Source organism: Gymnogyps californianus, chromosome 2 (assembly GCF_018139145.2).
Source record: "Gymnogyps californianus isolate 813 chromosome 2, ASM1813914v2, whole genome shotgun sequence".
Lineage (NCBI taxonomy): Eukaryota > Metazoa > Chordata > Aves > Accipitriformes > Cathartidae > Gymnogyps > Gymnogyps californianus.
The window spans coordinates 133,186-145,492 of record NC_059472.1 but is presented as its reverse complement, the minus strand read 5'-3'; the positions used below and the strand labels follow the sequence as shown (position 1 = coordinate 145,492).

The 12,307-nt window shown below is 48.8% G+C and overlaps 1 protein-coding gene across 2 annotated transcripts in view; it reads left to right on the top strand.

The window, feature by feature from the left end:
- Positions 1 to 12,307, top strand: part of HSF1 (heat shock transcription factor 1) — a 71,229-nt gene that overhangs the window by 35,526 nt on the left and 23,396 nt on the right. The gene's annotated exons all lie outside the window — the stretch shown is intronic.

The following is a 12,307-nucleotide window of genomic DNA, read 5'->3' as shown; positions in this document are numbered from 1 at the left end:
TTTTAAACTGACAATTGCAATTAAAGCTGGCTCTCGCGGCGCCGCACTAGCTGTCAGGTACTCAGCAACATTTACCTGAACATAACGTCCTTTCCCAGCTCCAGGTCTATCAGTGTCTTTCTGTAATTCCTCATCTCTTGTGACCTGCCTGCGGCTCTGTAAGGAGAGTGTTTTAGCTTAACCTTAGGTGTGGTAGCACGCTTGTCTTTTAGGACTGTAAACAATTCAAGACGACAACACTTGGACTTCTTTTTAGCTGTGTGCGTCTACTGTAGGTATAGAATAGTAGATAACGGATTTCTGTGCAGCTCTGGCACCGCCCTGGAAAAGCGTTGCAGTAATTACTAACGTTGCAAGCATAACAAAATGAGCCTGAACGCTGGCTGCGTAAGGAGGGTGGAGAAACCAAACCAGCGCTCTCACTGGAGACATCGTCTCTTGATTGGGAAATATTTGTCCTGACAGGTTCTTTGGTAGGGAGGAAGGAGATCTCTGCCTGCCTCTCCCGGCGGCGACCGCGCTCGGTGCTCCCCTGCCTGCAGCTTCCCCCAGTGCTACTGCCCTCGTGCAAAGCGCGGGGCAGGAAGGTGAGACGGGGAGGCTGTCACTTCCCAGTGATTCATCGGCTCTGCTCGAGTCTGGTGGGAGCCCAAGTGTATCCGTAAGTTTAATTTTAAACAGATTGTTGAAAGCAGCAAGCTAGCCGTGGTGTCTGCACCTGTTTTTATCGGTTTTCTCCGTGTGTCCTTCAGGGATTGTGTTCGCTTTGGCTCAGCGCGTGAAGCTCTGCCATGGGACGCTGAGAGCACTTCCTCCTGGCCAGACTCTGTTTACAAGGCCCCGCCGCTTTTACAAGGCCCCAGTTGCTAACAGAATTTAGAAGTTAAAATTTCTCTTGACAAAAATAAATCTAAACAGACACAAGAACTTGGCCTTTTGCAGTATAATTCCTCTTCACCAGAATTAGTTTACCGTATGCAAACCCCCAGTAAATCATACCAAATAATTTTGACCCATGTAGCTTGCTTTATGGTTTCAGAGTTCCAAAAGCAACATATATATTATCGTTTGACACTGACCTAAGGGGATAGAGCTTGCATTAGAACATTTGTTGAAAAGATTGAATCCATCAGTGTTAGGTGAGAGAAAAGCTGAGCTAGGACATAATGAAGCCAACGAGGTGATATCCAAGTTTAGTCACCGTGCTCAGAAAAGCCTCATTAACAGAAGCCCTCCCACCTTTGGGGAGTAAGGTGCTCTGGTTAAAAGCTGCTTAAAATCGTCTGGGAGATGAGTAACTGCATGGCTCTTAGTCCTAGACTTAGAATTAGGCAGAACTTTGCAGCCCTGTTTCTCTCTTCACCTTTCCTCAATAGCTCTGAGAGCGCAACTGTTTTGTTCTGCATATCTGTTCTGCATGTCTATCCTGGCGTGGAAAAAATGAGGCCCAGTCTATATAGCAAAGACGTAAAATTTGTAAGATGATCTTCTGTGAAATTGCTGGCCAGGTATTTTCTGTGTTTTACACCGTGCTTTATGAGTCCGTAATATCTTGTGTCCTGTTCCTGCAGCCTGGCCAAGCGGTGCGAGGTGTTTTGGAGCAGGAGGGGACGTGGTCTCCTAAGCTGGAACGGGAATTTCTGTGCTGCTTTTTGAGCTTGCACTGCAGGTTACTGTACCCTGTGCATTTGAACCAAATTTTAACTTTTTGTGTTTTATACTCAAGTCAGTTTACAGGCAAACTTGACCCTCACCTCTAAATAGCACCCCGTAGTGATCCGAGGTACTTCAGGGACCCATTGGATTTGTCCCAGCAAGCCGTGCTGGTTAGGGCAGTAATAGCAAGTAACGTTTTACTTCTCATGTATGTTTTTTTTTTTAACAACACCTTTGCTAGGAAAGAGCAGCGCAAGTGAACGTGCAGAGATTCATTAATGCGTGGGCAGTGAACCTGCTTAGGTGTTTGTAGCATGGGCAGGAAAGCCTCACGTGGAGGCTGGGCTAGAGGAATAGTGCTGGAGATGCTGCGCTTAGGAGAAACAGGCGGCTAAAACACGGTACCTGGAGACGTGCTGAGCTGAGAGGCAGGGACCGTGCCCGTGCTGCAGTCCCCGCTCTCTGCCTGCCACGTAAAACCTGAGATTCTGCAGGCTGAGACCCCTGGCACTGGTCACCGCGGTACTGAAGTGCGTGCCTGCAGTTCCAGTTGTTCGGTGCAAATTCCGTGTGGAGTTAGGTACCATACAATAAATCCAAGGCTTTTTTCACAAATATAATTTTCTTCTCCAGTAAAAACCTGTTTCTCTTCCTTACGCACCTTGCTCCTGCCCAGAGCTGCTGGGGAGCAGGAAGGAAGCTGATTAGGAAGATCAGTCCATGGTAACAGGAGAGAGGCAGCCCATGTATCATCCTGCCCAAAACCTTATCAAACTCTAGGAAAGCATGCCAGGCAGTCAGCTCTCTGCACCTCTGCGTGGTTTAGTCACCGTCCAAAGCCTTCCTTCTGCCGCTCTGAGCAGGTTGGATGCTTTCTCTGCTTCTCGTGGGCAAAGAAAGGAAGGGATACTCAGCTGTCAGCAAACAAATGAGACTGTGCCTTTGCTGTCTGCAGCCGGGGTGGCCAAACCTCTTTATCAAAAGAGTCTTCTGGAGGCAGTAGTGATCTATATTCTCTTGTGCACCAGGTCTGCCTGCTGGAATCGGAACTAGATGAAGGAGCATCTTGTCCTCAGGGGCCTCATCCCTGTGCAGCTGAGCAGCCATGGATGTCTGTCTGCATCGAAAGAGCCTTTTTTCTTTGTGCACTGTACAGGGTCGGGCAGCTGGACAGCATCTGTGTATTCCTGTTCAAGAGCCTGCGTCCTCCTCCGTGGTGTTCTGCCTGTTATTAACTGGCTGTTTCCTACTGAAAGAAGTGGTATTAGGATTAATTACAGCGCTGTTGCCGAGAATCTGCATCGAGCAGTTTTGTGGGGGCTCTGCTTCTCAGTTCACTGGTACCTGTCTGGAAATAACAAATTAGGACTTTACTTTGTTGCTGAATTTCCTTTTCAAAATACGTGAGAATGAAGCGAGCAGAGTTAAGTAATGATGTACTCCTGGTTCAGATTTGGAAATGAGACATCACTGTCAAGGCACTGGTTTCTTGTAGAGCTGCAGTAAATCTTGAAGCGTAGCAGTGTCCTGGTTGGGGGGGGTTATGCAGCAGAGGCTCCCCACGCTCCAGGGTGGGATTGCAGGATTGCAGGAGCAGGCATTTGAGAACGCTTGTGCTTGAAGTGGTCTTCTCTAGCAGCTGTATTCTGTTAATAGGGTTTCCATCGCCCCGCTTCCTCGTGCGCTGCAGCAAGCTAAGGAAACAATTACCTCTGGCTTCAGCCCCACCAGAGCCCCCGTTCCTGGGTTGTGTGTGAAGGCAGGACCATCTGTTACCGCAAATGGTCCCCAGCCTGGCTTGGAGCAAGGAGATGGAGGTGCTGGTGACAGGCCGCCCGATCTGCTGCTCTTTTTGGTTTCGCCTGTAACAAAATTCAGGCTTGCCTTTATGCAGGTGTGCTATCGACACGTCAGCTGGAGCATCTGCCACTTCAAAAAGGAGGTGGCAAGAGCTTTTGCAGCGGAAGGGAAATGAGGCTCCTGGAACTCGGTTACCATTAAGCCTGATTTTATGGAAAGAAGACTGCATGTGCATAATTAAATTTTTCCCGAGAGCCAGAAAGGAAAAGGATACCTGCGTGTCTGGGCCTGGCCGCTTGCAGGCAAGGCTGCGGTGCTACTGGAGGAAGGGCCAGGCTTCTGCAGCCTGCAGTGGCTTTCGTGTGTCCCTAATTGCAAGTGTGCTATTCTTCGGTTTTGGGCTCGCTGCTTGAGTGTTGTTGGCTGAACTCTGGCTCTTCCAGCCTTGCGCTGAGACTGCGGGTCCGTGCTTTTATGACCTCTAAATTGGACAATTGTAATGTGTTGTTTTATGGCCTTCCTGTGCAAAGGTTGCACAGGCTCCAGCTGTTCGGAGATTGGGGCCAAAACGCTAACTCTCCTACCACGGCCTCCACATGTCAGTCTGCTCCTGGGGGACCTGGGCTGGCTCCGAGTCAAACATCAGCTTGATCTTAAAATTGCTTTGATGGCTTATAATGCTGAGTATAATGCGGGATCTGTGTGTTTTATCTACGCTGCTGCTTTTTATGAGCTTAGTCACTGCTTGAGATCATCTGAAGTCAATTTTATTGGTCATTCCAAACCATAGGTTAAAGACCTGTGGAGTACTCATTTTTCAGTGCAGTGATCTAAATCTGAAATTAATTACCACCATAGCCTGACATACTGATGTTAAAATAACTCAACCCAACTGGCATCTCTTAACCCTGGTTTGCAGTGTAAGCTGCTTTCTAGCAGGTTTGTGTATATGGTCTGTAGCAGGATTTTATCCTTTTCGCTGCGGGCTCTCGTCTCTGGACAGCACTTGCAGGCATCTTGCCAGCTCTGGAGGCACCAGCTTTTGGCAGTGTGTTCACGCCATCTCTCCGGTTGCCTCTTGCACAGCACTGTCCTGTTCAGCGTGCCTCATCTTCACTAATTTGCTTTTTCAGAGTATTCTGGAGGAAGAGCTGTTCGGAGTCTTCTAGTGACTTTTGTCAGGATGGTGGTGTGAGACTCTGCCCCAAACTGTACCCTGAGGCTGGCCAGAGCTGGAAGGAGTAGGTCACTTGGCTGTTCAGCGTCCTTCCAGTCACCTAATCGCTTAAGGAGCAGTAAACTGGTCGGGTTTTCTCTCGATCCTCTGCTTTTTCAGAAGAAAAGCAGAGAACACTTAAAAACTGCATTCAGTTTCCTCTGTCCGTACTCATCTGAAATGGTTCAGAACAGCGTATTGAATGAAGCAGATTCTGCTGGTTCACTAGGAAGAGGAGGAAGAGTGCAGTTTTAAATAAAATTTGTTTTTGATGTTTGATTTACATCTATATTTTGCTAGTAATGTGCTAGGGGGTGTTACTGCTGCCGTGGCTGAAGTTCAGTGGTTGTCTTATGCTGGGTCACCACAGGGACCTTAAATACTTTGATCACAAGCCTGGCTTAACCCTGCACTCCGGATTGAAGAAAACCTCCCTGGTACTTACAGGTTTGGTCATCGTGAACTGATTCTTCTGGATCAGTTCTTTAAAAAAAGCTTCATGTGGTGTAAGAGCTGCTCTGCTCGTAGCTAGCTTAGTCCGAGAGCTGTTGGCTATTTAAAGAGAATGTGGCAGGATCCCAAGATACAAGTTTTTTAATTGAACTGTGAGTTTATTTGGACAGACGTTTCATCTTCATTGACACAGAAGAATGGGCTCTTCCCCTGGTTGTATGAACTGGTGCTACCTGAACATTCTGTGGTAGTTAAAATGATTTTAAAAGGTGAGTTAGTACCAAATCAGTCCATCCACCTCTGTGAGACCCCAGGCTTAATGAGTGACTGACTGTTATTTGGAGTAACCTTTCACGCTCAAGAGCGTCTGTCTGTCGCCTTTCTGAAAAAATCCACTGATTTCTGCAGCTCTGGAGAACTGTGGTGTTGCCTCCGTCGCGCTTTGTGACCCAGACCAACACTTCTTCGCTCGAGAGTGCTCTGCTCCGGTTTGTGACTAGTTCTGAAGATGTCCCGTGTTCTTCTCCCCAGCTCTCCCTAGGACAGCGGTTCTCCTGAAGGGTTCGCAGGGTGTAACACGGTTCTTTCAAGATGTTTTGCTTGAAAATTGAGATTAAACCCTCGCTGGGCAGTGATCGAAACTATTGCCCTGCAGCAAGAGTCTTCATGGCTTCCTCTTAGACTCCTCCAGCAAGACCTCACAGATTGTGTGCATCTGTGTGCCTGTGTCGGCCGTATGACTGACAGATTTGAAATCAGCATTTCTCTGAACGTTCTGTTGATTTCTGCAGAGCTAGTGAATTCAAAACATGAAGTAGTTATGGGTATAATAGATTTAGCGGTCAGATGTTTAACTGCTGAAACTCTTTGACCACAACAGATGTGTAGGGAAAGAGTATTACCATCAGGGCGAGGAGGGGGATTCCTGCCTTGTGCAGCGAGCTCCAGCACTTCAGAGGCTGCTGCACCAAGGACTGCACGTGTGCCTTACAGTTTCTGGTGCTCCTGTGGTACGTTAGTTTATCTATTTGTGGGTGCAAACTTTGGAGGGCTGTGAGTTCTGCAATTAAATCGCCTTGTGCAGTGAAAATACTCTTCTGTTACAGCTTACTGTCAGGTGACTCTTAGTTCTTATTTTGAAAGGGTGAACAAATAATTTTTTTCCATCTTATTCATGATTTTATAGGGCTCTGACATCGCCCCTTTGATCTCTTCTCCAAGCCTGAAGAACCCTCATTTCTGTGGTCATTCCTCTTGCGGAGACTGTCCACGTCACCCTGGTTGCTGACCTTTCAGTCCGTACGATGCCAGCGATAACAATGACAGCAGGGGATGGTATTGGGGATACTGGTGTGCTGTGGATTTATTCACTGGTATCATTTGTTCTTTCCCTGGCCTTGTTTACCTTTGAATTCTTCACATGATTGATCAATGAGGAAGGTGGAAGAGGGTTTTTGCCTCTACAATCAAAGGATGTTATCATTATCTAAACTCCCCACAAAATTATGTAGACACTTAAAAAGCTTATTTATAGATTTTTATTTGTCAAGCTAGCAACCTAATATCGCAACCTGTTGCTGTGTGGTACTAGTTTTTTACATAATATTCAGACCGTGATTAGGACGGTGACTTTTGAGCCTTGAGGAAACAAAAAGGTCTTTTTTCTTGTAAATGCGATATAAAAGTGCCTATCTCATTACTCTAACAAAAGCAAATGCCGTTTTCTGTGGTAGAGCAGAGGTTGTTAAAGCTCTGGAAATTGTTACCTTTATGCATATGGAAACAGTGGAAGCTGATAAACCGGGAGCAGGCACTTTTTTGGGACCATTGAACGTCTCAGTATTTAGAAAGATCTACAAAACGTGTGAACCTTTTTGGCTGCAAAGAGTAGCTGAAGTTTCTGAACCACCGCAGTCAGCTGCGTCCTTCTCCATAGAAAGAAAGCAAGGTTCGTCTCGTTAAGAGAAAAGGAGCGGAGTGAGTTTTTCCGTCCTCCCAGAGAAAAGCTTTCAGGCCTCCTTTACCCAGGGCGCGTGGAGGCATGCCATCACCTTCAACCTCCAGCTGCAGGTTCCTCTGTCCTCACCGTATCTCTTTGTTACTGCAAGGTGGGCTGAGCGGCATCTCCTGTGAACTCTGCTACGGTCGATGTCCTGCAGCACGGGCTGGCACTAAGGAGGTGCGGTTGGGCTCTAGTAGGGCTTGGGCTCCCCTCTTGCTGGGGACTGTGCAGACCCAGGTCTGAACTTCTCAACGTACCCTTGCTCACAGTCCTTGAAATTCAACTTCCTATCGTATTTTATTCTGTTACGTCTGAGCGCAGGCCGTGTTCACGAGGATGGAAGTGGGCCGTTTGATGTCAGGCAGCAGAGAGATGGAAGCTTGAAACGGCCCCAGGCTAACCCTGACAGTGATCCTCCTGTCCTCGCTGTCGTGGACACGCAGAGCAAAACACCCTGCACCATTCCCTGACCTGCCTCTCGCCTTCAACGTGTGCCTCAGCGTAAGGGAGAAGAAGGTGCCCTGGGGAGACGACAGGGTGGCTTTTCAGTGGCAATGCCAGCTTGCGTGTGGGAACAACTGAAACTAAATACTTTGAGAAAGTGATCGGCAGCTCTTTCAGCCTGTGGTCCAAAAATCTTGGTCTGCTGCAGTAATGGATGCTGTGGGTGCCAGCCAAATGCGAAACTGGGTGAGGAAGGAAGTATAGAAGACAGGGAAATCACTTTTATTAGGAAGGTCAGACTTCCCTCTAAGCTCAGGTCTTCTTGCTCTCTCCTCATGTTGCTGAAAAGCAACAAAAAAACGTGTCTTTGTGCCTGGCTCATGAGGCAGCAGGTATTGGGGCACTGCCTTCAAACGTGAAGCCAAGATCTCTTGCTGCTCCGGAGCGTGTTCGCTATTGGAAGCGATTCAGTCTCAAAACCAAACCTTGTCTCTCTGTCTTGGGTGTGTTACCTTACGGATTTTGAAAATCACTTTTCTTTCTAGTGTACGGATACCACCACTCCTTGCTGTTGTGTTCGAGGTAGCTTGGGGTTTGGAAAACCAGTGATGTCTGAGGGTGCTATTGCCACTCTGCTGCTTGCGACATCTGCTTCTTCTGTGGTCTGTCGCTGCTTGCAGCCAGGCTGTCTGCAGAAATGAAATACTGCGTGCTCTTATAAGCTCACTGTGGTAATAAAAAGAAAGCAAAAGCAGCACTGGTACCCTTTTGAGAGCTGTGTTTGGTTTGCATCCCTGTTTAGTCAGCAGAATGCGGACAATCTCTCTTGGTGGGGGCAGTCATTAATATTCCATATTCCTGAGCTATTTCCAGACTCTAAAGCAGGAGCCATTTACAGCTATTTCACTCTTTTCCAAGAGTGAATCCCCCCAAAGGTTATACCTGCTGGAGATTAAAGATTGATAGCTCTGGAGCCAGGATTCAAAATAGCTTTTTAGTCTAGTAGCTGATTTAGTGCGAACTAAGACACAGCTGCTTCCTTCCACCGGACAACTGGTATTACAGGGAATGAACGTCGCTGCTCGGTGCCTCATCCTGCACATCGCGGCCTCTGCCTTGATAGTCTGGCTTGCCCTAAGCTCTGCCTCTGACCCTTTCCCTTATGTGCCGTGTTCCCTGGGGAGGTACCGTACCTCCAGGCATCTGAACCCTGCCCTCTTAAGCTCGCCTGCGTAGTCCGACGCGTCTTCCTCTGGGTATCGTGCATGGCAGCACAGTCCCTAAAGCCCAGGAGCTGACAGCTCAAGTATTGATCTTAAAACAATAGCTTAAAAATTAGGTTGAGCAAAGAAGAGTGATGGTTTGCAAGACACCGCAGGAAAGGTCTGAGTCAGGATTTAACTGCAGACAGGAGTTACACGGGTGTGGAGTAAGGACTTAAGGATTACAAGGTGTCGAATCAAAGGTCCTGGTCTTCCAGCTCCCTTTCTGGTGAGACCGTTCACAAAGGGCAGGAGGAAAGGAGCAAGGCAAGCACGTAGCGCTGCTCTGCTGGAGCACTCTCCTGGCACCAGCGTTGTGGGTTAGGGGCTTCCTGAGATACAGGTGATGCCCTGGTGCTTAATGGTCCTCAGTAGATTTGTTTTTCTTTGTGTGATTTTGTCCGATGACTCCTGGGATCCGGCAGCAGAGGTCTGCATCTTAATTACGTGGTGTCTGGAGAACCGTGTCCCTTTGTTTGTACTGAATCTGCCAGCTGCTGACTTCAGCTGATATCCCTAGCCTCAAATCAGAAGGGAGAGGGAACAGTTGCTGCCTGTTCGCCTTCGCTTTGTCTTTTGACTCCAGTGCTGTGGGGCACCGGGTCGGTGCTTTACAGAACCGCTCATTTATCGTGTCACGGTCGTCTCCGTGAGCAGCGCCGCTCAGCTCAGGACTGTGGTTTTCTGAATGTGTGCTGCTTCATATTTTTCTGGGTAATTTTCATCTGCCCCGATGTATTGCTCTCACTCATTTTTAGTGCCGTAACTAACATAGATTACCCGACTTTCTGCCCTTTTTGAGATCATCCACGGGTGTGCATGAAGAGCCCCAGGGACAGGGTTCGGTGTGGCTCTCAAAGGTTAAAGCCACCCTCACTTCGTTCTGATAAGCCTGTAAACCATTTGAACGTGTTCCTGGCAGGGCACAGTGTCCTACAGGATGCATCGCTCTGCGTGAAAATGCAGGTTGCGTGAAGAGGGCTGGAAAACTGCGTCTCATCTGAAATTTGGGTGAGGCCATAGCATCTGCGACCCTACACTTTGCTCTGGACCCATACTATGCCAAAATGAAGACTTTGCCCACTTTTTTTTTTTTTTCCCCAAGCAAATATGGATGTAGCAGGACCCTTCAGATCTTGATTGGTTTGCTTGATTAAAATCCAGTTTTATTTTCTACACACTGTTGTCTGAAGTACTAGAACATCTATGTACTGCATGATGAAGGAATCCACTGCTTGCTGCGGTGCCACTTCTCAATAAATTCTGAAGAACCTTGTGGCAGGAGATAAAAATATTGTAGGACAGAAAAAAGCTCAAATACAAACTCTGTGGGCATCAAGTGTGCTCATATACGGTCGCAATCGCATGCTGCAGTTGAAAATCGTGTATTTTCTAGCATGAGTCTCCAGGGTTCAAACCCCCAAAGCAGGAGATTTAAAAAACTTGAATTGAGAGGTTTTTTCCTATGCATGCTCTTGGTGAGTGTATATGGTTCAAGCTTCTTTCTGCAGCTGAGTCCTGGAGTTTACCTTCAAACGGAATAAGATGACTCTCTCCTGCAGTTACCTGATTGTAAAAGCCTGGTTTTAAGAAAAATGCCGAGCAGCAGCACAGCCCCGATGAGAGCGTGACAGCTTGCAAGACTGCATTTTCTTTAAATTGCAAAATATCGGATAAAAAGTAGTCATTTATTTCAAAAATTGCTAGCTGTGAAGTCAATGTGGCTTTTGCCCAGAGTAATTTTATCTGAAAGGAGAGTAACAACCATTTTCCTGAGTGTATACTGGTAATTAAAGCTCTTTGGAAAGGCTGTTTTTCAAGCAGGATGGACGTTTCTCCTGAGGACCCTTGTACAGCCGCAGTGATAAATGAGCGTCTCTCCTGGCTTCGGGAGATAACAAATGTCATTCTCTGTCTGGCAGAAGCACGCGGGCGTCCTGAGCCCCTGGGCTTCGGCGAGAAGGCGCCCGTTCCCTCTGAACAGCCCCGCGTCGGCTCCGGTCTCAAACTGGGGGAGACTGGCTTTCTGTGGGGGGCAAAACACACGTCTGGGTGGGGATTCTGCCTGCAGACCCCGTGCTTCCCCCAGCATGCAGCTGCCGGGCCGGGATGGGCACGTGCTGTGTTCTCTGGATGGAGGAGCATGGGGTACCGGGGGGGACCAGGGACAGGCAGCACGTGGCTTGTCAGCCGGTCCCACGCGTTCTCCGCCGCAAAAGAGAGGGGTCCCTTGTCTTTTGCTTTCGAGAGGCATGCCCCTTCTCTGCTCTGAGCCACAAACCTTCTTCTAAGGCTGCTGGACTTCATCCCCAGCTTCAGAAATGTCCCGGCTGTGCTGGGCAAGGGAGGGCAGGCCGGGCGTCCCCCAGGAGCAGCGGTTTAAGAGAGGCAGGTGCGGAGCCGGGGCCGGTTTATGCGGTCCTGTAAAATATTGTATAAACAAAACGCTTCAAAGATCTTTTAATAAGTCCCGAAATGAAATGTTTGAAACTGGCCCTTGTAAACTCTTCACCGGCATTTAATTGCCTCATAAAACAGTATGCTAAAGAAAGTATTAAAAGGGGGTTTTTTTTGCTGCTCTCAGATCAGTTTAACCCTTTGGGGACCTTGTGTCCAGCTGTTTCTCTCCTGCTGCCTAATGAGCAGTTACCACCTTCTTTCTTTGCCTTTCATGATACATCACTGGCTCTGATCCACCAGACCTCGACCTCTTTGCGTGGCTCAGGTGTGGCACGGGCAGCGGCCGGCGCTGCGAGGACAGCTTCATCTCTGCCTCTCACTCTTGGGATTTCGGCAGCGGGCGCGGGGCTGCGGCTCTTCCCTTTCTAACACCGGGGCCCAGCAATTTCTCGATGCGCCTTTCTGTCCCGAGGCGAATCGAGGAGCCGCGTTCAGATGGTCTGTGCCGAGGAAAGCTTGGCTAATTTACAGACCTCCCCAAATCCCCGCTGGGGCCCGGAGCAGCAATCCTCCGTGCGCGTAATTGGCAGCTGGTGCGTGGGGAGCGATGGTGCAGCTGAGATAACCGCAGCTGTACCCGTCGATACGAGGGCAGCCCCATCTCCCCAGCCAGGCACCGGCTCCCATCCCCGAGGCCTCTCGCGTCCCCACGCTTCCGCCCTGCCTTTAGGTTTGCCGCCTTTAGGTTTGCCCGGGTTTGCTGCCGAAAGCACCGACCGCTCCTCGCCGTAGCTGAAACACAGCCCCTTGGCTTTAAACTTCGCCCCTTGGTTGTAAGCTCACCCCTTGCTGCGGGCGAGCAGGCAGCTCGGGATGCCTGTCCCCTCCAAGGGGGAAACGCTTTCTTTACTCAGACATTTTTGATGCGTCTGCAAGCGATAGCCTGTTTTGAGAAAGGTGGAGTGATCTCCTGTGAGTTTTCCCTCTCTTGAGTTTTTGTCGCCCGCCCTTTTGCTCTGCCGAGGGCTCATCTTGCCCTTGTATCGTAATCGAGTACAACCAGGGGCCTCTGGC